The 23,730-nt window shown below is 39.3% G+C and overlaps 1 protein-coding gene and 1 pseudogene across 2 annotated transcripts in view; both read right to left on the bottom strand.

The window, feature by feature from the left end:
• Gabrg3 (gamma-aminobutyric acid type A receptor subunit gamma3) overlaps window positions 1-23,730 on the bottom strand; it is a 657,289-nt gene that overhangs the window by 75,348 nt on the left and 558,211 nt on the right. The window lies entirely within an intron of this gene.
• The window catches only part of LOC110297319 (large ribosomal subunit protein eL6 pseudogene), a 48,435-nt pseudogene continuing 38,951 nt past the window's right edge, over window positions 14,247-23,730 (bottom strand).

Genomic DNA, 23,730 nt, shown 5'->3' with positions numbered 1-23,730 from the left:
CTATAGTAAAACTCAAAGCACATATTGCACCTCACACAAAAATAGTGGGAGACTTTAACACCCCACTCTCATCAATAGATAGATCCTAGAAACAGAAACTAAACAGAGACGCATGGAAACTAACAGAAGTTATGAAACAAATGGATTTAACAGATATCTACAGAACATTTGATCGTAAAACAAAAGGATATACCTTCTTCTCATCACCTCATGACACCTTCTCCAAAATCGACCATATAATTGGTCACAAAACAGGCCTCAACAGATACAAAAATATTGAAATTATCCCATGCATCCCATCAGATCACTACGGACTAAGGCTGATCTTCAATAACAACATAAATAATACAAAGCCAACATTCACGTGGAAGCTGAAGAAAACTCTACTCAATGATACCTTGGTCAAGTAAGAAATAAGGAAAGAAATTAAAGACCTTCTAGAGTTTAATGAAAATGAAGCCACAACATACCCAAACTTATGGGACATAATGAAAGCATTCCTATGACGAAAACTCATAGCTCTGAGTGCCTCCAAAAAGAAACTAGAGAAAGTGTACACTAGAAGCTTGACAACACACCTAAAAGTTCTAGAACAAAAGGAAGCAAATTCATCCAAGAGGTAATTAAACTCAGTGCGGAAATCAAACAAGTGGAAACAAAAAGAACTTTTCAAATAATCAACCAAACCTGAAGCTGGTTCTTTGAAAAAAAAATCAACAAGATAGTTACAACCTTAGCCAGACTCACTAGAGGGCACAAGGACAGTAATCAGAAATGAAAAGGGAAACATAACAACATAACCTGAGTAAATCCAGAATACCATCAGGATCCTACTACAAAACTGGAAAACCTGGATGAAGTGGACAAATTTCTAGATAGATACCAGATACCAAAGTTAAATCAGGATCATATTAATGACAAACAGTCCCATATCCCGTAAAGAAATAGAAGCTGTCATTAATAGTCTCCCAACGAAAAAAATCCCAGTACAAATGAGACCTTCAAAGAAGACCTAATTCCAATTCTCCTCAATCTATTCCCACAAAATAAAAACAGAAGTTTCTACCCTATTCATTCTATGAAGCCACAATTACTCTGATACCTAAACAACATAAAGACCCTACAAAGATAGAGAACTTCAGACCAATATCCCATATGAATATCGATGCAAAAATACTCACTGAAATTCTTGCAAACCAAATCCAAGATCACATCAAAATAATCATCCATCATAACCAAGTAGGCTTCATCCCAGGGATGCAGGGATGGTTTAACATATGGAAATCCATCAATGAAATGCACTATATAAAAAAACTCAAAGACAAAAACCACTTGATCATCTCCTTAGATGCTGAGAAAGCATTTGACAAAATCCAACACCCCTTCATGATAAAAGTCCTAGAAAGATCAGGATTTCAAGGCCTATACCTAAACACAATAAAAGCATTCTAGAGCAAACCAGTAGCCAACATAAAAGTAAATGGAGAGAAGCTGGAAGCAATCCCACTAAAATCAGGGACTAGACAAGGCTGCCCACTTTCTCCCTACCTATTCAATATAGTAGTTGAAGTACTAGCCAGAGCAATTCAACAACAAAGGGAGGTCAAAGGGATACAAATTGGAAAGTAACAAGTCAAAATATCAGTATTTGCAGATGATATGATAGTATATATAATTGATCCTAAAAATTCCACCAGAGAACTCCTAAACTTGATAAACAGCTTCAGTGCAGTAGCTGGATATAAAGTTAACTCAAACAAATCAATGGCCTTTCTCTACACAGAGGATAAACAGGCTGAGAAAGGAGTTAGGGAAACAACCACTTTCACAATAGTCACAAGTAATATAAAATAACTTGGTGTGACTCTAACTAAGGAAGTGAAATATCTATATGATAAAAACTTCAAGTCTCTGAAGAAAGAAATCAAAGAAGATCTCAGAAGTTGGACATATCTCTCATGCTCATGGATTGGCAGGATCAATATAGTTAAAATGGCTATCTTGCCAAAAGCAATCTACAGATTCAATGCAATCCCCATCAAAATTCCAACTCAATTCTTCAACGAATTAGAAAGGGCAATCGGCAGATTCATCTGGAATAACAAAAAACCTAGGATAGCAAAAACTCTTCTCAAGGATAAAAGAACCTCTGGTGGAATCACCATGCCTGACCTAAAGCTTTACTACAGAGCAATTGTGATAAAAACTGCATGGAACTGGTACAGCGACAGACAGGTAGATCAATGGAATAGAATTGAAGGCCCAGAAATGAATCCACACACCTATGGTCATTTGATTTTTGACAAGGGAGCTAAAACCATCCATTGGAAAAAAAGACAGCATTTTCAACAAATGGTGCTGGCACAACTGGCGGTTATCATGTAGAAGAATGTGAATTGATCCATTCTTATCTCCTTGTAGTGAGGTCAAGTCTATGTGGATCAAGGAACTCCACATAAAACCAGAGACACTGAAACTTATAGAGGAGAAAGTGGTGAAAAGCCTTGAAGTCATGGTCACAGGGAAAAATTCCTGAATGGCTTGTGCTGTAAGATCAAGAATTCACAAATGGGACCTCATAAAATTACAAAGCTTCTGTAAGGCAAAAAACACTGTCAATAAGACAAAAAGGCCACTGAAGGAGATCAAGGGGATAGAAACAGGAAAGGAAGTAGTCATAGTATCTTTATTTACAGAGGATATGATTTTATATCCTCTGTAATATATATATATATATATATATATATATATATATATGAATGATACTAAAACTACCACCAAAGAACTTCTACAGCTGATAAACTTTCATCAAAGCATCAAGAAAAAAAAAATAACACACAAAAATCAGTAGCCTTTCTGTGGTGGTTTGAATATGCTTGTCCCAGGGAGTGGCACTATTAGGAAGTGTGACCTTGTTAGGGTAGGCATGGCCTTGTTGGAGGAAGTGTGTCACTGTCACTGTGGGGGTGGGCTTTGGCACCTTCATCCTAGCCATGTGGAAGCCAGTCTTCTCTTGTTTGCCTTCACAACAAGATACAGAACTATCAGCTCCCCCAGCACCATGTCTGCCTGGATACTGCCATGCTTCCAGCTCTAATGAACTGGACCTCAGGTGCTGGGACCCAGCCCCAGGTAAAAGAAAAAAAAGAAAAGAAAAACACAAGTTCATTTTGTGTTACCCATATACTCACTTGAACATGGTCAAACTTCCAGTGACCTGCCCTTTGAAGAAAATTGAGTCCTTCCCCACCTGCACCCTGACGAGAAGCCATCAGATATGAAGAGATACACTTTAGCATTATTATCTCAATTTTTAAGAGTTTTCTTCAATGGCTTTCTTGTTTAGACTACTCCTTTGGCAGGAGGTAGAGTTTGCCATAGGAACCTATGAGTCTCTTCTCAACTATGAGTCTGCACTCATCAATATCACTGTAAAAGTGCCTGTCTTGCACCGTTATAGCCAATGGGAGGATGGATCATGAACTTCCAAATTGTTTCTGGAGACAGCATGAAGCAACATGGACACCCGCACGACCTATATACCACACATATTAGCATTGTCTCCAGTGGCAGTACAGGCAGAGTTATCAACATGGCCTCAGACACCTGGGCATGGGCCACAGATACCAACATGGTCCCTAGCAGCAGTCAAGCCCATAGACATCAACGTAATTTCAGCGAGCACTATAGACCATAGACATTCACATTGCCTTCAGTGGTAACACAGATGGTTAACATCAACGTGGCCTTCCGTGAGAGCACAGAGCACAGAGATTTACATGGACACAAGGACCACGGACCTCAATATGGTCTCCAATGGTAGCTTAGACCAAGGACATCAATACAGCCTTTGGCCACAGCACAGATTATGGACACCCTCAGGGCCCTTGGTGGCAGCACAGGCCACGGACAGCAACATGGACCCTGGTTGCAGTATGTCCCACAGATATCAACATAGCAACAGGACACCAATGACAGACACTAAGATGAACAATAAATGGAACCTCATCAAGCTAAAAAGCTTCTGTACAACAAAGGACACCAGTATTATAAAAGTCTCAGTCTATAGTATGGGAAAAAAATTTTACCAATTATACATTCAATAATGGTTAGTATCTAGAATAAAAAAGAACTTTGAAAAACAGTAAGAAAATCAAAAAGCTAACTCAATTAAGATTGGGATATAGAACTGAACAGTGTTCCCCAAAGATGAAACAAGAGGCTGAGAAGCACTTTTAAAATGTTCAACATCCTTCACCCTTAGGCAAATGCAAAGTAAATCTACTTTGGGATTTCATCCTACCAGAGTCTGAATGGCCAAAATCAAAGTAGCTAGAAACAATCTCCCTAAGAGAGGTAAACCAGACAGCCCACAGAAGACAAATACTGCATGTTTTCTCTTATATGCAGGTATTAACTGTTCAGTTTTTAACATGAATGCTTCCATCTGAATAACTACAAATGTTAAGTATGTAGTAATGAACCAGAAAGAGAAAGGGACCTTCCAAGAAAGAGAAAAATAGAATATGGTATTATAAAAGATAAAGGGAAAACTAGAACAGGAGGATTAAATTGGGAGGGAGGGAGGGAGGGAGGGAGGGAGGGAGGGAGGGAGGGAGGGAGGAGCAGAAGGTAAGGATGGACACAGAGGGTCAACTAACACTAAAGGCCTTTTGAAAAGCTGTAGTTTCCTCTAAAACATCACTGGCCATTGCCAAGTCTACTGGTTACAATACCCTACTGCTGAAAACATCCTCAAACACAGAAAAATGGAGTCAATGCCCATAGAGCCAGCTTTACCTTTGCTGGCTAGAATTCATGGCACTGGAAGGCACTCTATACATTACCTGAGGAAAAAAGAAATCATAAGTATCACCAAGGTAAACACCCTGTGACCTACAACAGTGACGTGCCGGTCTGATATATTTGTGTAATGGCTGCACAAATGTTATGAAGCAATCAACTACTTTTTGATTAGGTTTAAAACCCACTCCATGAGATTTCACCCATAGCTGAAACAACAGGACTTATATACATAGGAACTCAGAGAAAGTGTGACAGCACACATGGGAAACTGGCACAGACTCAAACTAGACAAACTCCTAGCACTGTGAATGGGAGATGAAGTCCCAGCACCAACCAAAAACTATTTCCAATTGATGTATGGCTAGAAAAGGGGAAATCATTTTGTTTGTTTTTGGTCGTTTGTTTGTTTGTTTGTGTTTGTTTGTTTTTCAGATGCAGAGTAATTGAGTAAACCAGCCACATGCCAGGGCAGGGTCCATGCCCAGGGGTAGTTGGCTAACACAAAAATGGACTTTTGTGATTTCTTTGTATTTCCTTCCTTCCTTCCTTCCTTCCTTCCTTCCTTCCTTCCTTCCTTCCTTCATTCCTTCCTTCCTTCCTTCCTTCCTTCCTCCCTTTCTTTCTTCCTTTTTGGTCTTATGGGGCTTTGCTTTGATTTTTGCTTTGTTTTTGATGAGGGAGGGAGGGACACACACACGAGAGAGAGAGAGAGAGAGAGAGAGAGAGAGAGAGAGAGAGAGAGAGAGAGAGAGAAGAGAGAGAGTTGCATAAGGTCATTAAGAAGTATCTTAGTAGGCCCATTGGTCTTGCAAACTTTATATGCCTCAGTACAGTGGAACGCCAGGGCCAAGAAGTGGGAGTGGGTGGGAAGAGGAGTGGGGGGGAAGGTATGGGGGACTTTTGCGATAGCATTTGAAATGTAAATGAAGAAAATATCTAATAAAAATATTTAAAAAAAAATAGTGCCACTTACCATGGGTCAAGCATATTCAAACCACTACATGTAGGATCTGGGAAGATTTGGCGGGAGGCTAAAGGATATTATAAAATATTTTGTGTAAAAATATTTTAATAAAAATAAAATGTAAATGAAACATGATGAGGTGGTAGACTTGAAAAGTGCTTTGTAGACAAAAATCTTTGGAGTAGGATTAATGGATTAGATATGATATATCATTTAAAAATGAAGTATAATAGATAATCAGAGAAACATATCAGGAGGTATTATACACAGTATAAGCACATATTTTGTGCTCTTTCCAGTGGATGCCTAGATACATGTGCCTTTTCTTTTTCTAAAATGGAAATAGCATAACTCAGCATAAAGATTTTAAAAGTTCTCATCCAGAAATGAGTTTGCAAATTCAGCACTTCCAAGAATAAGAGGGACAAATGAGAGGTTGTGTATGAGCCCAAGTTCAGGGCAGCAGAGATTAGAGACACAGCCTTCTCTAAAGCAGTGTCTACTCTATAATGACATGCCCAGAGTTACCAAATCAAGTCATTTAATATTTTATAACAGGCAGATATATTAAAAACTGGTATATAAAAGGCTTTTTAAAAGACTGTCTATGGGCAAATATTGCACTGTGGGACAGCAGTTAGCATAAAGTGAAGGTTTTCAAATTGTGCCCCACAGGAATGGCATCTAGGTTAGTGATGAAGTAACACTCAATATGAGACTATTGTGTCCCTTTTTGCTTTACTTTCCAGGGTACCACGGTTCTTGTGGAAACACAGGTTTGGAGGTGATTATACCTTCCTCTCTTTAGCAATTCCCAGACTTCATCACTGATTATTGATGCAGAAACCAAATGGCCTTGGTGAAGGTAGGCAGGGCCAGTGTGCCCTCCCTCCTACATCTAAGGAAGATACTTCAGTTATAGATCCCATCCCATCCCAGCACTCACTGAGAGGACAAGCATATTCCCTGTGCTTGGAAGCAGGTGTTGCTTCCTAAGTTCTCTATGCAAGACAATCTCATTAAAAATAAATAAATAGATAAATAAATAATTAATAAATTTAACATCTCCACCGTATAGTAGCATAGAGTTATATTTTCCTACTTAAGAAGGAAATAGCTGGATATAGCAAGGAATGAGCAGACCAAAGAAAGGTGAGGGCCAAGCAGGACAAACACCAAACCTTGTAGCTCCAAGTGCAGCATCCAGGAACCCTCAAGTTTGAGTAGATCCACTACTCTAGGTCTATGTCCTGTAGTATATGTGCTCTTTCTTGCAAGCCAGCTCCACTACTGCTCTCTCCAGTAAACAGTTTATGCTGCTGGCATCTAAACACCCTGATGTCTCTGTTGTGGCTTTGCCTCTTTTCCATACCTTTATGAATTGACCACAGATCTTTGCATGGAATCAAACTCTATTCCACATGGTCTCTCCTCTATGGGCTTTTTTGAAATGTTGGATAAAGCCTCTATGGATTCCTTTCTTAGCTGTATAACTGCAAAGCTACTATCATGTGGATATTGGCAAGTTTTGCTGTCAGTTTGAGATATAGTGCTGGAGACCAGCTCCAGAGCTCTGGTTCTCTCTTGAAGGTAGTTGAGGGAAAAGAACATTGGGGGTGGGGGGAGACTTTGTCTTGGGAGTGATTAAGGTTGCTTTCTATAATAACCTTTACCTGTCTTGATTCTGAGTTACTCTGAAGACAGAAGCTGTAGACCTCTAGGTGAATTAACACTTGTTGCCTAGCAGCACGGGGTTAAGTAAAGGATTAATTGCTAGGGTTCCTTTGCTTTTTGCTCAGAAGCATTGTCTGCATTGCCAAGAAGGAGGGAGGTTTAGAGCAATAAACTCTAAACCTCTAAACCTTCTGGGGCTTCCAGTCTCTTGTGGGTTATGTGCATCATCCCTGATTGAACCCAGACCTCTGCTGTATGTGTTGGGGGCCTCATATCAGCTGTTGTATGCTGCCTGCTTGGTGGCCCAGTGATTGAGAGGTCTCAGGATCCAGGTAAATTGAGACTGCTAGTCTTCCTACAGGGTCACCCTCCTCTTTAGCTTCTTTCAGCCTTTCCCTAATTCAACCGAAGGGGACAGCAGCTTTTGTCAATTGGTTGGGTGCAGATATCTGCATCTGACTCTTTCAGCTGCTTTTTGGATCTTCTGGAATACGGTCATGCTAGGGCCACTTTTGTGAGTGCTCCATAGCCTCAGTAATACTGTCAGGACTTGGAACCTCCCCTTGAGCTGGAACCCACATTTAGCCTGTTGCAGGACCTTCATTTTCCCAGGTTTCTCTCCATTTCTATCCCTGCAGTTCTTTCAGACAAGAATAATTATTGGTCAGAGTTTTGACTGTGGGATGGCAACCTCCTCTCTCATTTGATGCCTTGTCTTTCTGTTGGAGGTGGGCTCTATAAGTTCCCACTCCCTACTGTAGGGCATTTCATCTAAGAGAGTCATGCTTGCAAAAGAAAAATCTTTTACAGAACCAAATATTCATAAACATACACACATTCATGCACATAGTATTCATACACCTTCATGCACTCATGTTGGGTTAAGCTACTTATCTCATATTTATATACTTTATATACACACATCCATGCTTATATATGCATATGGAGCAAAAGACCAAGCACTAGGGCAGCAAGAATTCACTTATTCCAGATGAAAAATGAGCTCTAATCTTTATTATATAAAGAAAGAAAATGCTTCTACACTTTTATTAATAAATGAAGTAAACCCAAGTCTGTAAGCAAAACAGCTTCATCTTCTTTAGTAAGACTAACCCTGCCTTGCTATTAAGGAAAGACCGATTCCTCCCTTCTTAAAACAGAAGCTGACCTGGTCTTTCCAGTCTCTCTGCAACTTCTTTGTCTCTCTTCATCTCTATTATATTTTGCTATGCTCTGCAGTCTCTCTTCTGCCTTAGTTTCAAATTCTCTTTCTTTATTCTGTGTTATGCTTTCTCCTTCTGTCCTGCCTAATGTCATCATTTCTAGGTCTTTGTAGCTTTTTAAGTAGAATAGACCACATAGTTTTTACAAAAATTCACTAAAAGTCGCAACATAAACTCACATCATAAAATGAATAAGAAGTTTACAACAGAGATGTTTACATGTGTTTCCATTAAGACTAGTTATCTAGCTAGGCACTGATTATCTGTCACTAGCTCCATATGGTCATTGAGAGGCTAAAACTAAACTATATTTTTATGTCTAAGTTTGCATTGAGGCTTTATATAGAGAAACCTAATCAATATTATATCTTCCATTCTTACACCTACAATAAAACATTCATTCCCTCTTATGACTTTGGCTAATTGTTTTACAGCTCTTAAGAATGTATTTTAAGTTGTAAATGCCTGCCCCCCCCCCTTTTTTGTTTTTTTTTTAACCTTTATTTTGGGAAATTTTATTTATTTTTTTAAATACCACATTGCCTTGTTTGTTCTTTTTTGGTACATTTTTTATTGGATATTTTATTTATTTACATTTCAAATGCTATACCCTTACTGGGTTTCCCCTCCAGACACCCCCTATCCCATTCATCCTCCCCCCTGCTGCTGTGAAGGTGCTCATGCACCCACCCACCCATTCCCACCTTCCCTCCCTGATATTCCCCTACACTGGGCCATTGAACCTTCCTAGGACCAAGGGCCTCTCCTCCTATTGATGTCTGACAAGGCCATCCTCTACTACATATATGGCTAGAGCCATGGGTCCCTCCATGTTACACTTTGGTTGTCCCTGGGGGCTCTGAGGGGTCTGGTTGTTGATATTGTTGTTCTTCCTATGGGTTGTAAATCCCTTCAGCTCATTCAATCCTTTCTGTAACTCCTCCTTTGGAGACCCCATGTTCAGTCCAATGGTTGTCTGTGAGCATCCACTCCTGTATTGGTCAGGCTCTGGCAGAGCCTCTCAACAGACAGCTATTTGAGACTATGTCAGCAAGCACTTCTTGGCATCCACAATACTGTCTGAGTCTGGTGTCTGTATATGGAATGACTCTCCAGGTGGGGCAGTCTCTGGATGGCGTTTCCTTCACTCTCTGTTACTAACTTTGTCTCCATATTTCCTCTCTTGAGTGTTTTGTTGCACCTTCTAAGAGGGACTGAAACATCCACACTTTGGGCTTCCTTCTTCTTGAGCTTCATGTGGTCTGTGAATTTTATCTTGGGCATTCTGAGAGTTTGAGAGGTCAGCAGAATGTACATTTGGGAAGAATGCAAATTGATCTATTCTTATATCCCTGTTCAAAGCTGAAGTCTAAGTGGATCAATGACCTCCACATAAAACCAGATACACTGAAACTAATAGAAGAGACAGTGGGGAAGTATCTCAAACACATGGGCATAACAGAAAATTTCCTGAACAGAACACCAATGTTTTATGCTCCAAGATCAACAATAGACAAATGGGATCTCATAAAATTGCAAAGCTTCTGTAAGGCAAAGAACACTGTCAATAGGACAAAAGAACAACCAACAAATTGGGAAAAGATGTTTACCAACCCTACATCCAATAGAGGGCTAATATCCAATATAGACAAAAAACTCAAGAAGTTAGACTCCAGAAAACCAAATAACCCTATTAAAAATGGGGCACAGAGATAAACAAAGAATTTTCAACTGAGGAATACCAAATGACTGAGAGCACCTAGAGAAATGTTCAACATCCTTAGTCATCAGGAAAATGCAAATCAAAACAACCATGAGATTCCACCTGACACAAGTCGGAATGGCTAAGATAAAAAACTCAGGTGACAACAGATGCTAGCAAGGATGTGGAGAAAGAGGGACACTCCTCCATTGATGGTGGGATTGCAAGCTGGTACAACCACTCTGGAAATCAGTCTGGCAGTTTGTCAGAAAATTGGACATAGTATTACTTGAGGATCCAACAATATCTCTCCTGGGAATATACCCAAAAGATGCTCCTATATATACTATGTTCATAGCAGCCTTATTTATAATAGCCAGAAGCTGGAAAGAACCCAGATGTCCTTCTTCAGAGGAATGGATACAGAAAATGTGATGCATTTATACAATGGAGTACTACTCAGCTATTAAGAACAATGAATTCATAAAATTTGTAGGCAAATGGATGGAGTTAGAAAATATCCTGAGTGAGAAGACCCACTAACAAAAGAACACACATAGCATGCACTCACTGATAAGTGGATATTAGCCCAAATGCCTGCTTTCTATCTCAGAAGCAATTAACTCATAACACATGAAGACTGACAAAGTTTTAATTGCAGTTTTCATTTCAGAGAGGGCTTTAATAGCAGTACTATTTTCAAAGGCTTAATAATTACAGTACAATTTTAGGAATTCGTATAGAATCATTATTAGGAATTAAGAAATATGTTTCTCTAACATCAGTACAAGGCAGTACATTTGATCTGCAGAAAAATCTGCCCAATAGGGTGGCTCATGCCCAGGGATTATATAATATTAATTTTATAAAGATAAGAAAGGCATATCAATGACAGGAATCAATACCTGAATACATTATCCCTTCAACCTTGCCTACAAGGGCTCATATATGATAGTCCACACTCAGTGGTAGAACAAATTCAGGAAGATCACCTGCTAGCCTTTCATCTCTCCTAAATGGCTGCTGGCAATATAGCCTGTCCTGGTCTATGAAAGCTCCAGTGGCCTGTGAGTTCTTGACTGCTAAACTGAGAAAAATCCTTCCCTATATGATGATGATGACGATGATGATGATAACAATAAGCAGAGGCCACCTGTTACAGGTACTCTCCTTTTAAATGAGTGTGTTCGTGTGTGTGTGTGTGTGTGTGTGTGTGTGTGTGTATGTATGTTTATGCTGTGGACCTTTCTATGTTCAATAGGAGGCTTTGGAGAGAGGAAAGGTGGAAGAAAATAGTATAATTTCTTTATTAAACTTAAAAAAATAATGAAAGAAAAATTTAAAAAACCAACATGACAAAGCATTCACGTGTGCATTTGCTGTTACTTCATCACTTCTCATGCGACACAAACTCTACTATATAACTCACAAGTCAGTGTACATAAACACGTAACTCCTGAGTCATCATTCACAAACATACAACTCACAAATCAGCATACACAAACATAGAACTCACAAGTCAGTGTCCATAAATGACTACTTCTTTCATAAATCATGCCAGATTTTACTTCACAATTTTCTATTATAGTCTGAGTATTTCACATTCACAATTTTTGGGACCATTAATAATTTATGTTTCGGTTCTCTGTTTGAGGAACATTTTCATATTTAATGAATTTTTCATTAGAATGCAACCCAAGTCTCAACCCAAAATTTATTTATGCTTTTTGTAACCATACCATGAATGCAATTTTATACAGTATCGTTCTTTTGACACAATATCTTTTTATATTGTTGACTATGAAAAGTGACTTACATTTCTTTTTTTAAAAAACATTCATTATAACATATGAATTGTAGGACTAAATTTAGAGAGGAACGTTCAGAGGGATGCTGAGCAGGAGAGTCACAACACTTTCTGAACTCAGTGCCAAAGGGGACAAGGGCTAACCTGAAGGACATTGGCCAGAGATCATCCTCAGAGCATCTTGTTATGGGTCTTTTCATTTGTTTAGTTCCTATAGCAATCATCTTTGGAGAATAATCTTACTTTGTTTTTCATGTGGTCTTTGCAGTCAGAAGCAGGAGAAAGAGGTTGTTTTTTTTTTCCCCTCTCTTGACTGCTCATCTCAGAGACTTCTCTAAGAGGCACATTTTACTACCACGCAATATCTGATCCAGGGAGCCACCAATCTGCACAACCTAAAAAGAAGGCCAAGCACACATTTCCCCAAATTGTGAGTCAGCTCTAGAATTCCTCTGTAGATATGATGGACATAAGGAAGAAGCACAGTTTCAGGAAAGATGATTCCATTCCAACATTGAGGACTGTATCAAATTACACCACTGTGGCTCTTTTGCTCACTGTGGGAAGTGGCTGAGCAAGAACTTAACACCCATCACAAGCACCTTTATTAAATGACATGGAGCCACAGTAAAGATAAGTCACAAGAATAGAGTTGGATTCCAGAGGCTGGAGCAATGACATATGAAGAAGGAGAGAAACACTTCTTTTAAAAGCTGCTGCTAGTGTGTCTATTACTGATGATATTCTTGTAATGCCACATGGCTGTGTACCAGCACAGACTCTGGACCATATGGCTCACCCACAACAAGGACAGAGTGGGGTCTGAGGAATGAGACTCAAGAAGCTCTGGGGTAGGAGCTGAGCAGTGTTTCTGCACAGTCAATAGTTCGTAATAAAGAAGCAAGCAGATGTTTATAGGCTCTACTTCCCTCTGCCTCCTCTTCCAGGTTGAAGCAGTAATAGACAATGAAAGACCCTAAATGCCATGAGACTTGACAAGCTAGAAAAACCATTCAGCTGGAAACTAAAGGTTTTTAATTGTGCCTGGGGCATATCGCACAGGTACCTTGGCAGACGAACCCATTTTAGGCCCCTTCTCAGCCACAGACAGAGAAAAATCATGGATGCAGAAGTGAACACTGTGCCACAGACACAAAAGTAGATGCAGAAGTAAACATTGCCAGTGATCAGTAACAGTAATTCAAGGCAACTTGGAGGCATCACCAAGTTGGACTTTGGTGAAACTGTATTTTGGTCTTGTGTCGCCGCCTATCTCAGATGGATATAGTTTTCTTTGTGTCTATCTAGTAAAAGGATTCTTTTAATCATTGTCTTCATTGCTTAGCTTGGTTGTGTAAACATTCTTGGAAAGGGTAATAACATCTTTTACTGAACTTTCTGTAAAGTGGACAAATTGCTTAAATTACTGGAAAGTTTGGAATGTGACATCTAGAGCCAAGTTGTCTATGACCTGCTGATGCAATGTTTCTACCAATGTATTTTAAAAAGAATGGTGATTTATGACTTTTATTCTATTAAAACTCAGTAAAATTATTACCATATTGGAGTAGAATTTAGTCAAGCCTGAGGCTATGCTTCCAGGCCACTGATCACTCATATTTGGCTCAGAATAAGGGTTTTAAAGAACATATGTGATGATGTTGACAATTGTCACTCATTGCCTTACTTATACTTTTAATGAAATGCCTCCATTTTCCATTTGTAATAATAATTTTGCCAGGCACAACACGATTGGCTGACAGTTCCTTAATTTCAGAATGTGAAATATATCATCCCATGATTCTCTGGCTTTGAATACTGACATCATCAGATATTTTCTTTCTGATGTATGGAAATTGGTGTTTATTCCTTATAAATTTTAGTATTCTTTCTTTACTATGCACTTTTATTGGTTAAATTTGTCCTTGGTCAATTTTTTATAGCCATATAGTACATTCTAATCACTCTCAAACCCTACCTTGTATATCACCTTCCTACCCCTACCAACTCCCCACTCCCCTATAAGTCCCTGCCTCAGATTCAATATTTCTGATTTGTAACACCCAGAGTTTAACCTGGTGTCTGTATGACAGTGGGTTTTGATCTCTCCTGTGACCATTGTGGACTCAGCTTATGTAGTGGTTCTTCTCTCAACTTTACCCACCAGCATTTGTGGTCCTTGTAATCTTGTTGACGGCCACCCTGATTATAAGGAGATATAAACTTAAATTAGTTTAAATTTTCATTAGTCTGTTAACTAGGAATGATGAACATTTTTAAAAAGTATTTACTAGTCTTTTCTATATTTTCTTTTGAAAGTTCTGTTTAATTTTATGTGTTTTGTGCTGTTTATTTTGTTGATGTTTAGCTTCTTGGATTCTTCATATAAATAGATACCAATTCTCTGTCAGATGTACAGCAGGCAAAGATTTTTTTTCCCATTCTATGAATAACCTCTTTATTCAATTTATGATTTCCTCTGGTGTAGAGAGGATTTTTAATTTCATAAAATGTCGTTTGTCGGATTTTCTCCTACCTTCTAGGGTTCCAGATCACTTTTCTGGAAGTCTTATCCTGTAAACATGTGTTGAATGAAGTACACTCTACACATTTTCCTTTAACAGTTTTTAAAGTACTGGTCTTACGTTGAAGTCCTTGATCGATCTGAAGTTGAGTTGAGTTTTATGCAGTATGAGAGATACATATCAAGAGTCATTCTTTTCCATGCAGCCATTCAGTTTTCCCAGTGCTATTTGTTGAAAATGCTGTCTTTTCTTCAACATGTGTTTTGGTCTCTTTCTCAAAACTCAGGTACCAATGAGAGCATAGGATTACATACAGGTCTTCATTGTATCCCACTCATCAGTGTATCTGTTTTTATACCAGTACCAGGCTAGTTCTATTGATTTGGCTCTGTGAAGCAACTTGAAGTCAGTTATGATGACTAGTACCACATTAGCCCTTTGTTCAAGATTGCTTTGGTTTCTCTTCATCTTTTGTGCTTCCCTTTACATTTTAAGATTATTCTATTTCTCTGAATAATTGTCCCAGAATTTTGATCAGGATTGTATTAAATTTGTGGATTCCTTTGAGTTGACTGGCCATTGTTTCATAACATAAATTTTTCCAATCCAAAAGCATGGTAGATCTTCCTACATGCTAGTGTCTTCCTCAACTTCATTCTTCAGTGTTAGGACCTTTTCATTGTAGAGATCTTTCACATACTTGATCAGGCTTATTTCTTAGTATTTTATTTTATTTTTCTGGCTTTTGTGAATGGGATCATTTCCTTGGGTTTGGTTTTTTCCCATGCTGTTTAATTAGGTTGTTAGCAATTTGGAACATACCAGTTTGTGAGGATACATCCCATCTGTTGGGAAGAACTGAGATCACAGGTAGTGCTGGAGCTGAGGAATAGCTCTGATCTTTGGCAAAATCTGTGAGTCCAAAGTTCTGTGATTAGTCTTGCACTGTTCTATAATCTCATATTTCTCCTTCTCCATGTCAAATATCTTGCCCTCCTGGTGCCTGGGTTTGCACAGCTGCTTCATCTTGAAGTAAGCATCAGTCGGGGGCTTGGGGATTTAAACCTTGCTGATATTAATTTTTATAGAGTTGATAATGACAGACATTTGGTGTGTTCTGCACAGAGGAACTAGGTTGCAGGCAAAAGGTCCAGTCACAAGTCACCTCTGCCAAGCTGCCTCATGTGTCATCCAGTGACATTGATCAGGACAGTCTCAGGAGTGCTGTTGTACACAGCTGTCTCACGTGTTGAATGAAGGGCGTTTTGCCATGACATAGCAGCTTCTGAGGCACATCTTCATTTACTGTAGCTTCACTACCCCAATACCACCATTCTTGTCTCCATAAATTGTCCTTATGACAGTAGCAACGACCTTCTCGTTTTTCTTCTTTTCACCCTTGGACTTGACAGCTGAGTATTTCCTTTTGTACAAGTCCTTTATTGAACACATAGCAGGATAGAGATTAGCTGCTGTTCCTCTATCCAGGACAGGGTTTTGGCTGTAAAGGAACTTCCCCTTCCTGGGCCTTTTAACTTTAGGGTCACCCTTTTTGGTTGCTCTAGTGGCCAGGGCATCAGCGGAAGCAGCATCACCACCAGCCTTCTTGGCTGCAGGCAGGTTTCCTCTCCTTTGTATCAGCAGGGTTTTCCACTTTTTTTTACCTGTCATCTTGCAAGATGGGAAAGAGAACTAAGGGCTCATCTTCCAGGGCCTTATATGCAATTTTTCATTTATTTTTTCACAGTGCCTGTCATTTGTATATAAGAAGGCTACTAATTTTGCATCTGCCCACTTTACTGGAAGTGTTTATCAGCTTTAAGAGATTTTTGGCTGACTCTTTAGACTCTATTTGGTATAGAATTGATTTTTCTTATTTCATTTATCTGCTTCTTTGAGACCTCTCTATAGAAATCACATTTAACAGTTCAGCTATCTGTCTTTTCTGATTTTGAGAAATTGTGAAATTCAGAGGTGTCATACTGGATTGTGATTTTAGTTGTCTTAGTGTTCTATTGCTGTGAGGAAACACCATGACCAAAAGAAACCTGGGGAACAAAGTGATTATTTCTGTTTATATTCCTCTATAAAGGAATTTCTGTTTATATTCCTCTATAAAGGAGTTAGGTCAGGAATTCAGGACAGTAACCTGAACAAAGGAGTTGATGTAGAGGCCATGGAGGAATGCTGTTTATTGCTGTGCTCCTCAGAGCTTGCTCAGCCTGTTTTCCTATAGAAGCTAGAACCATCAGCCCAGGGCTGGCATGCCACCCACTCCATGAGCTCGTCCTTCCCGTAACAACCATCAGTCAAGAAAATGTACCACAGGGCTGTCCATAAGCCAATCTGGTCAAGCCATTTTTCCCAAATAACATTCCCTCTTCCAAATGATCCTAGCTAGTGTCAATGTGACATAAAATTACTCAGTACAACTATTGTTTCATGTTCATGTGTTTGTGTGTTCTTTGTTGTGTTTCATGTATCTTAAAGTATATTGTAATTAAAATATAATTTTATTACTCCCCTCCCTTTCCTCTCTCTAGCTCCTCCTCCTATGCCCCTCCCTCCAACTCTTCTATGTCTCTCTACCAAAACATCTCAAATTTATGACCTAGTTTTCCTTGATTATTTTATACACACACACACACACACACACACACACACACACACACACACACACACACCTCTAGAAATGGCTGTCTAAACAAGGCCTAAATAATAATAATAATTAATAATAATAATTAATAATAATAATAATATCAATAGACATGCTAAGGCTGAAAGGTATAAATCTCACAGGAGTGGGGGTCCTAGTTCTAGATAAAGAGCTATGAGCAATTAATGACTGCTGAGAGAGGAGAAATTTGTCCCTCCCAAGGATGAGCCTTTGATTGGTTCTCTAGTACCAAGTGATAAGCCCTAATATCATATACATACAAACAACAAAAGCAGATTCAACACGTACTGTACTTTCTGCATTTTTTGGCAAGGATGTGTCATCCATTTTATTTTCTTTCTTTTCCATTTGGTTCTGTTCATTCTATTTTATGTGAGTAGTTCTGGTAAGATATCTTTCACTAGGATTGTGATCCAGAGAGAAGCTAACTCCAGAAACAAATATATGGACTGACAGCAGCTCCAGTGTTAATTGCAGTAGACAACACTGTGCCTCCAGTAAGGCTTGGAAATAGTGAATTCATTGTAAAGTTGTAGTTTATGGTTTTTAATGTTTTAGCATCAGGTGTATCACTTTTAATTAGTGAAGTAGAGAAGGAATACAAAAGGAGAAACAGGAGTGAGGAATAAGGAGGAAATGTGTGGAATAGAGGTGAAAAGCAGTAGAGAAAATGTTGTGTGTTAAGTTTAAAGAAAGAAATATCAGATACAAGTGTTTACAATGAACTGTAGGAGGTGAAGAGATGGCTCAGTGGTTAAGAACACTGGCTGCTCTTACAGAGGACCTGTGTTCAATCCCTAACAGCTATATGGCAGATAACAGCTGTCTAAAATACAGTCCTAGGGGACTCTAATGCCCTCTTCTGGTCCCTGTGGACACTACATGCACAAAACGTAGCCATAAAACAACATAAAAATCTCAAAAACAGTTAGTTACAAAGGATACAAATTGAAACATAACCACTGAGCTGTTAAAACAGAAAAATATAAATACTAATTAAATAATTAAAATATGCAATAAAATGTTTAATAAAAAGTGTATAACGCTCTTAGTATTTCTTCCCATTTGGGAAGATTTGTCCATTCACTCTTCATATCCCATTTTAAATCAGTCTCCACTAATGTACATGGCTGGGGGAGGTGGATGCAGAGTGCCAAGGATGCTAGTCTCCCAAATTCAGACAAGCAAGTATGTCTTCCAGGTGATAAGGGTTTCTGTGTCCAGAGATCACTTTTCCCATTCTCTCTTAACTTTCTATGTGGCACACTACAACCCATCCTTGGTGCTTTTGAGGTCACTGTGTCTGTGTGTGGTTTTGTGTGTCTGAAGTTCTGACAGAGTGTGGATTGCCAGTCCAGCCATGTTTGCTGTTTTCAGTCTGTCAGAACACTGTAGGCAGTCCCTTCACACACTTTCTGTAATGCAAATAACCCCTCTTTTTAAAAAGTGTTTTCTCTCTCTTTCTTCTATTAACTTGAACTCCATATTTATGTGGGATATTAACGCTTTGTTGTCTATATAGCTTATTCTTTCGTTTTAATATTAACTATGAATTTGCCATATCTGACCATTGTGTTGAAGGATATTAAATTTATACTGGACAGTTTTAGAAAGATTTTTACCCGCCACAGGAGGATATAGGACTTTTCAAAAGTTTTCTTCATATTTAGTGTGATCAGAGGGTCTCTCTTCTTCATTCGTTCAACGTGCTGAATTACGCCTTTACTTTTCACACCAACTCATTGAGTACCAATGACGAGCATCACTTGATTGTGGTATAGCATCCTTTCAAAGGACTACTGGATTTATTTGGCCAATATTTTGTTGAGGAATTTTCTAACTATCCTCTCTCTCTCTCTCTCTCTCTCTCTCTCTCTCTCTCTCTCTCTCTCTCTCTCTCTCTCCCTCTCTTTCCTTTCTCTCCTTTTTTCCGTGCCTTTCTATAATAAAGCTCTAAAACCATAGACAGTCTCTGTTCATCATGGGCCGCCCGCGCTTGGAGGGCAGGATAGGCTTTCTCCTAATGAGCCGTTTCTAATGGAAGGCCTTCCTGCTCCTGCTTCCTGCTTGACTAGTGCTCTAGTCAAGATCCGCTGTGCTCACTCTCACCAGTGTGGGAACCTCTCTTCCCTTATCCCTCTCCCCCATAACCCCGGGGCTTTAGGGCGTAGCCCCAGGGCTCCCAGGTTGGGCTGCCCCTTGTCCACCCCCACCCCCAAAGAGTGGGTCAGAGGCTTGGATGCCCACCAGGGGCTGAGTGGAAAGAGTCTTGCAGCCCTCCCACGTCCGCCTGACCAGAGCATAGGTGGAACTCTGGTGGGGCGTAGGTCTTTCCTCCTTCTATTCCCCTGGACCCCTTTTTAGTTCCCACAAGGGATATTGACTGGTAAATTTGTGAGGGTTTTTTTTTTTTGTATTTTTATAATTCAAAGGAACATACACAGCACTAAAACACTCGAAGAATCATGACAAAAAAGGAATCTGCAAGCACATATCTAATCCAAGGTTTATGAAAGCCCACCTCTAAGGGGTGGCGCCTTACAGACAGTTTTCCACTTAATTAAACATCCATTCAAAATATCTATGGAATAAGATGTCTGACAGTAGTTTGCAAAATCACGCCTCAATTATTTTTGTTATTTAAAAAGACTGACATTTGTGGCCACAGCAAAAGTACAAACAGCAAACTCACAAGGAACTTCACATGCCTTAAAAATGCCATTTAAATCATTTCAAAAGGAACTGTAAAAAAATTTGTCAACAGTTATAGTATGATCCATTACACAGGATTTTTAATAGCTTTAGGTTAGCAGTTCATCCAGGAGTCTATCATGATTACATACGGGACTCTTCCATCTCTGATCACATAAGCTAACAATTCCCAGGAAGTAATGCCAACACACCAGATAAATCGTTTTTTCTTCCTATTTTTTCTTATCTTAAACTAGATTTTCTGACTTACTTTAGTCAATATTTAAAAAATAAATGAAAAAACTCTTTCCTGACTTGTATAAAAAAACAAGAAATGCAAAACCATTGTTTTGTTTTACATTTTCCTTGAATTCACCATCTTAAAAATTTCCAAATAAAGTGATTGTAAATTTTTCTGTTCCTTTGTGTGTGTGTGTGTGTAAGGTTGTTTTTGTCTGTATGCAGATGTGTCTCACATTGTGTAGTACCCATAGAGGGCAGAAGAGAGCATCAGATTCTCCTGGGACTGGAGTCAGAGACAGGTATGAGGTGAATGCCTCAGGTGCTCTGGAAATGCTCTTAACGTCTGAGCTATCTTTCTTGCCCCAAAAGAGTATTTCTTAAAAGGAATTTTACTGCATCATTGTTGTCTGGAAGGATGACTCTGGCAGGAGTCAGGTAATATTAAAGGAAACTGCAGAGCTCTGTCCTTGATGATTGACTGTCCAAAGGTCGTGTGGTCTTTTTACCTTTAATTGTGCAGCAAGGTACACGTTGCATGGGAGAATCAGGGAAAGATGAAGAATGAACACATATAAATAGAGAAGCCATTTGTTACATGTCCATGTTGGACAGCACACTTTCCTAGAACGTCAAATACATAGTTACATTAAAGCTCTGAAAAATATGACTAAGTTCAATAAATTTTATGTCTCAAGCATATTCTGAATATATGTGAAAGTTTCCTGGGAAGCACACAATTTGGGAAACTGTTGTACTTTGTTTTTAAGCTAGATACGTTTAAAGACGTTTTGTTTTCCTAGTAACTTTGCAGTTCTGTGCTTCTGCAGACTCTCTGGGAGCAATCCTTTCCATCAAGACATCTCAGGATGTGAACCATGCTAGTCTGTGTATCTGGGAACCTCAGAGCACTCACAGAAATCCTTGCCTTGCTTTTGTTCAGCTCTCCCTGATGGGGATTCTGTAATTTGCACTCATCAAAGCTTGCAAATTGACTTGAATCAAAGTTTTTGAGAAGCTATAATACACTATCATCAAACCCTAGTGCTAGGCAAGCGCACTCAAACTATATTTTCAGGCACAATTATGTGGATAATTATGTCATAGCTGGTATTCAGATGAAAATAACTTGCATTTACAAGCAATTATTCTATGTATTATTTTATGCTGCTGTCACCCATATCCATGCAAAATGCTTTTTTGATCTATGTTGTTCCCCCATTACCTAATTTCAGATCCAATTTACGGACACATATTGCAAAGTATTTAAAACTAAGTCTATTGTCTTTTATAAAGGAAACTTGTTTATTTTCATTTCCCCTTTCTTTGATAAACAGGTTACCATCCCCCCTGACATGAAGTTGATGTTCTGATTTGCTGATTTGCTGTTTTGCTGTTTTTATTTGGTCATCAAAATGGTTCGAATGGTTCAGTGTTGGATGGACCAAACATGCTCAGCATCTTCCTTCCTACTTTAGCCCAGGCCCTCCTCAACTCTCCTGCAGACCTTGTAGTATCTCCTAATTGATCTTTGTGATTATGCATTCTTTCCACTTGAATACTTCAAAGTTCCTCTCTTGTGACAATCAGAGGTTTTTCTGATTAAGACCCCATATGGTCTCTGGATTCTGGTCATATAAAGGCCCACATGTTAGGAGGAGGCCACCCCAGCCTCATTAGCCTTAGTCCTGATTATGCTCCATTTTCTGGTCTATAATTAGTAGTAATCAGAACCACAACTCATATGCACTTTGATGAAATATTTTAAGCATCACTCCCCCTAAAGCCATAAAAGATGAAGAATTTGGTGATAAACTCTTATAAAGCATGGGTTTGCTACCTGACGAAAACGTTTAATTTGATCTGCTTCAGCTTCAATTGACTCAGGAATCCCAAGATGTGAACTCCATACCTGAGGACAGATAGATGTCCACCAGGCAGGGCTTTCTTACACAGTGCCTAGGGACACAGTGGTTACAGTGGTTGGGACACATTTTTATTTATTAGTGGGAGACCCTTGCTGCTATTCCTTAGTCCAGGGGACAGAGAATTTTCCTCCTTTTCTGTGCCCCAATGATGGCAGCAACACAACGGTAGCCATTGGCAAAGCAGTCAGCAGTGAGGCATCCTCATAGTGTCAGCCACCTGCTCCTTCCTTGGCCCTAGCAGAGAACCGGTTACTGACATGCACTCTATCACTGCTCCTTCTTCCAACTAAGAAATATTGGACCCAAATAATCATCATGTTAGGAATGGAGGTATTGCATTGGCAGATGATAGAAAAGCAAGGCTTCATCTGTGAGAATGAAAACAATTAACCAAGCACTGTCCAGTACGTACAATACACTGCATACCACCCACAACTTAAAGATATATAGCCTATCGGTGGTATAAATCCTTACATCTTACGAAATGTAAAAATAAACTGCAGAGCATCCACAACTTAATAATATATAGACTATCTGTATAAATCCTTACATCTTACAATCTACTTTCATGGACTGGGGTCTAGCATAGCATGAGTAAAGACCCAAGTTCAATCTTGAGGCTTCGGAACAAATAAGACAAACAAGTAAACCATCACCATGAGAGAAAGATGGTGATGCTTCAGACTACATTCAGACCAGCATTTCTCTACTGTCTTGAACTATTGATACTGTTCATATTCCCCATACTCCTCTCTAAAGGATCCACTATAGCGGTTCTCTGAACATGACCTGGCACAGGATGATGTTGCACTTGGTGTGGCTTTAGGATGTATATCAAATCATGAATCCCTTCATCCACACTTCCTATCTTCATTTGCCCTGACCACAGCTGTTCAGTCCAGGAAACCAGGGACTAGCAAGAGTCATATTCCCATATAGGTAATAGTCAGTTCAGGAGAAGGAGAGCATAAGGGGAGATGCACTAATTCTAGGAAGACCCGGTGTGAGGAGCATGTGATCAGGGTAGAAGACAAAGTCTAGGGGTGAGTTTGTACCCTTCAATGATGGTCTCCTGATTTAGCACTGCTGTTACAGTGTCTCCCTGTATTCTGTGGCAAGATGAAAAGACCCATATTCTCTCTCTGCATCCCCAGACACTTGTCTGAGGCATTTTCTATTTTCTCACTGTCATTTTTTTTTTCTGGACAGGTTTCAGCTGAGTACCAATTAATTTCTTTTAAGTGCTTCTTACAGGGAAATGTCACACACACCTTTAAAGATGAAACAAAGAGAGACTGTCCATCAAGCATGAAAGCTAAAAGGTGACACTTGGGAGATTTAATAGGTAGAACACAACAGACATGGGAAAAGAACTGGCCCTGGAACGTCTCCTTTCCTTCATTGCAAGGCTGGTATTTTCCAAGAATGTGCTTGCAGGGCTATACTTGCAAAGAACTGAATCGTTCTATGTCAGCTAGTTATTTCCCCCGGAA

This window comes from Mus caroli, unplaced genomic scaffold (genome assembly GCF_978045245.1).
Source record: "Mus caroli unplaced genomic scaffold, Mus_caroli_1 scaffold_8, whole genome shotgun sequence".
Taxonomy (NCBI): domain Eukaryota; kingdom Metazoa; phylum Chordata; class Mammalia; order Rodentia; family Muridae; genus Mus; species Mus caroli.
This window is presented reverse-complemented; position numbering and strand designations above follow the sequence as displayed.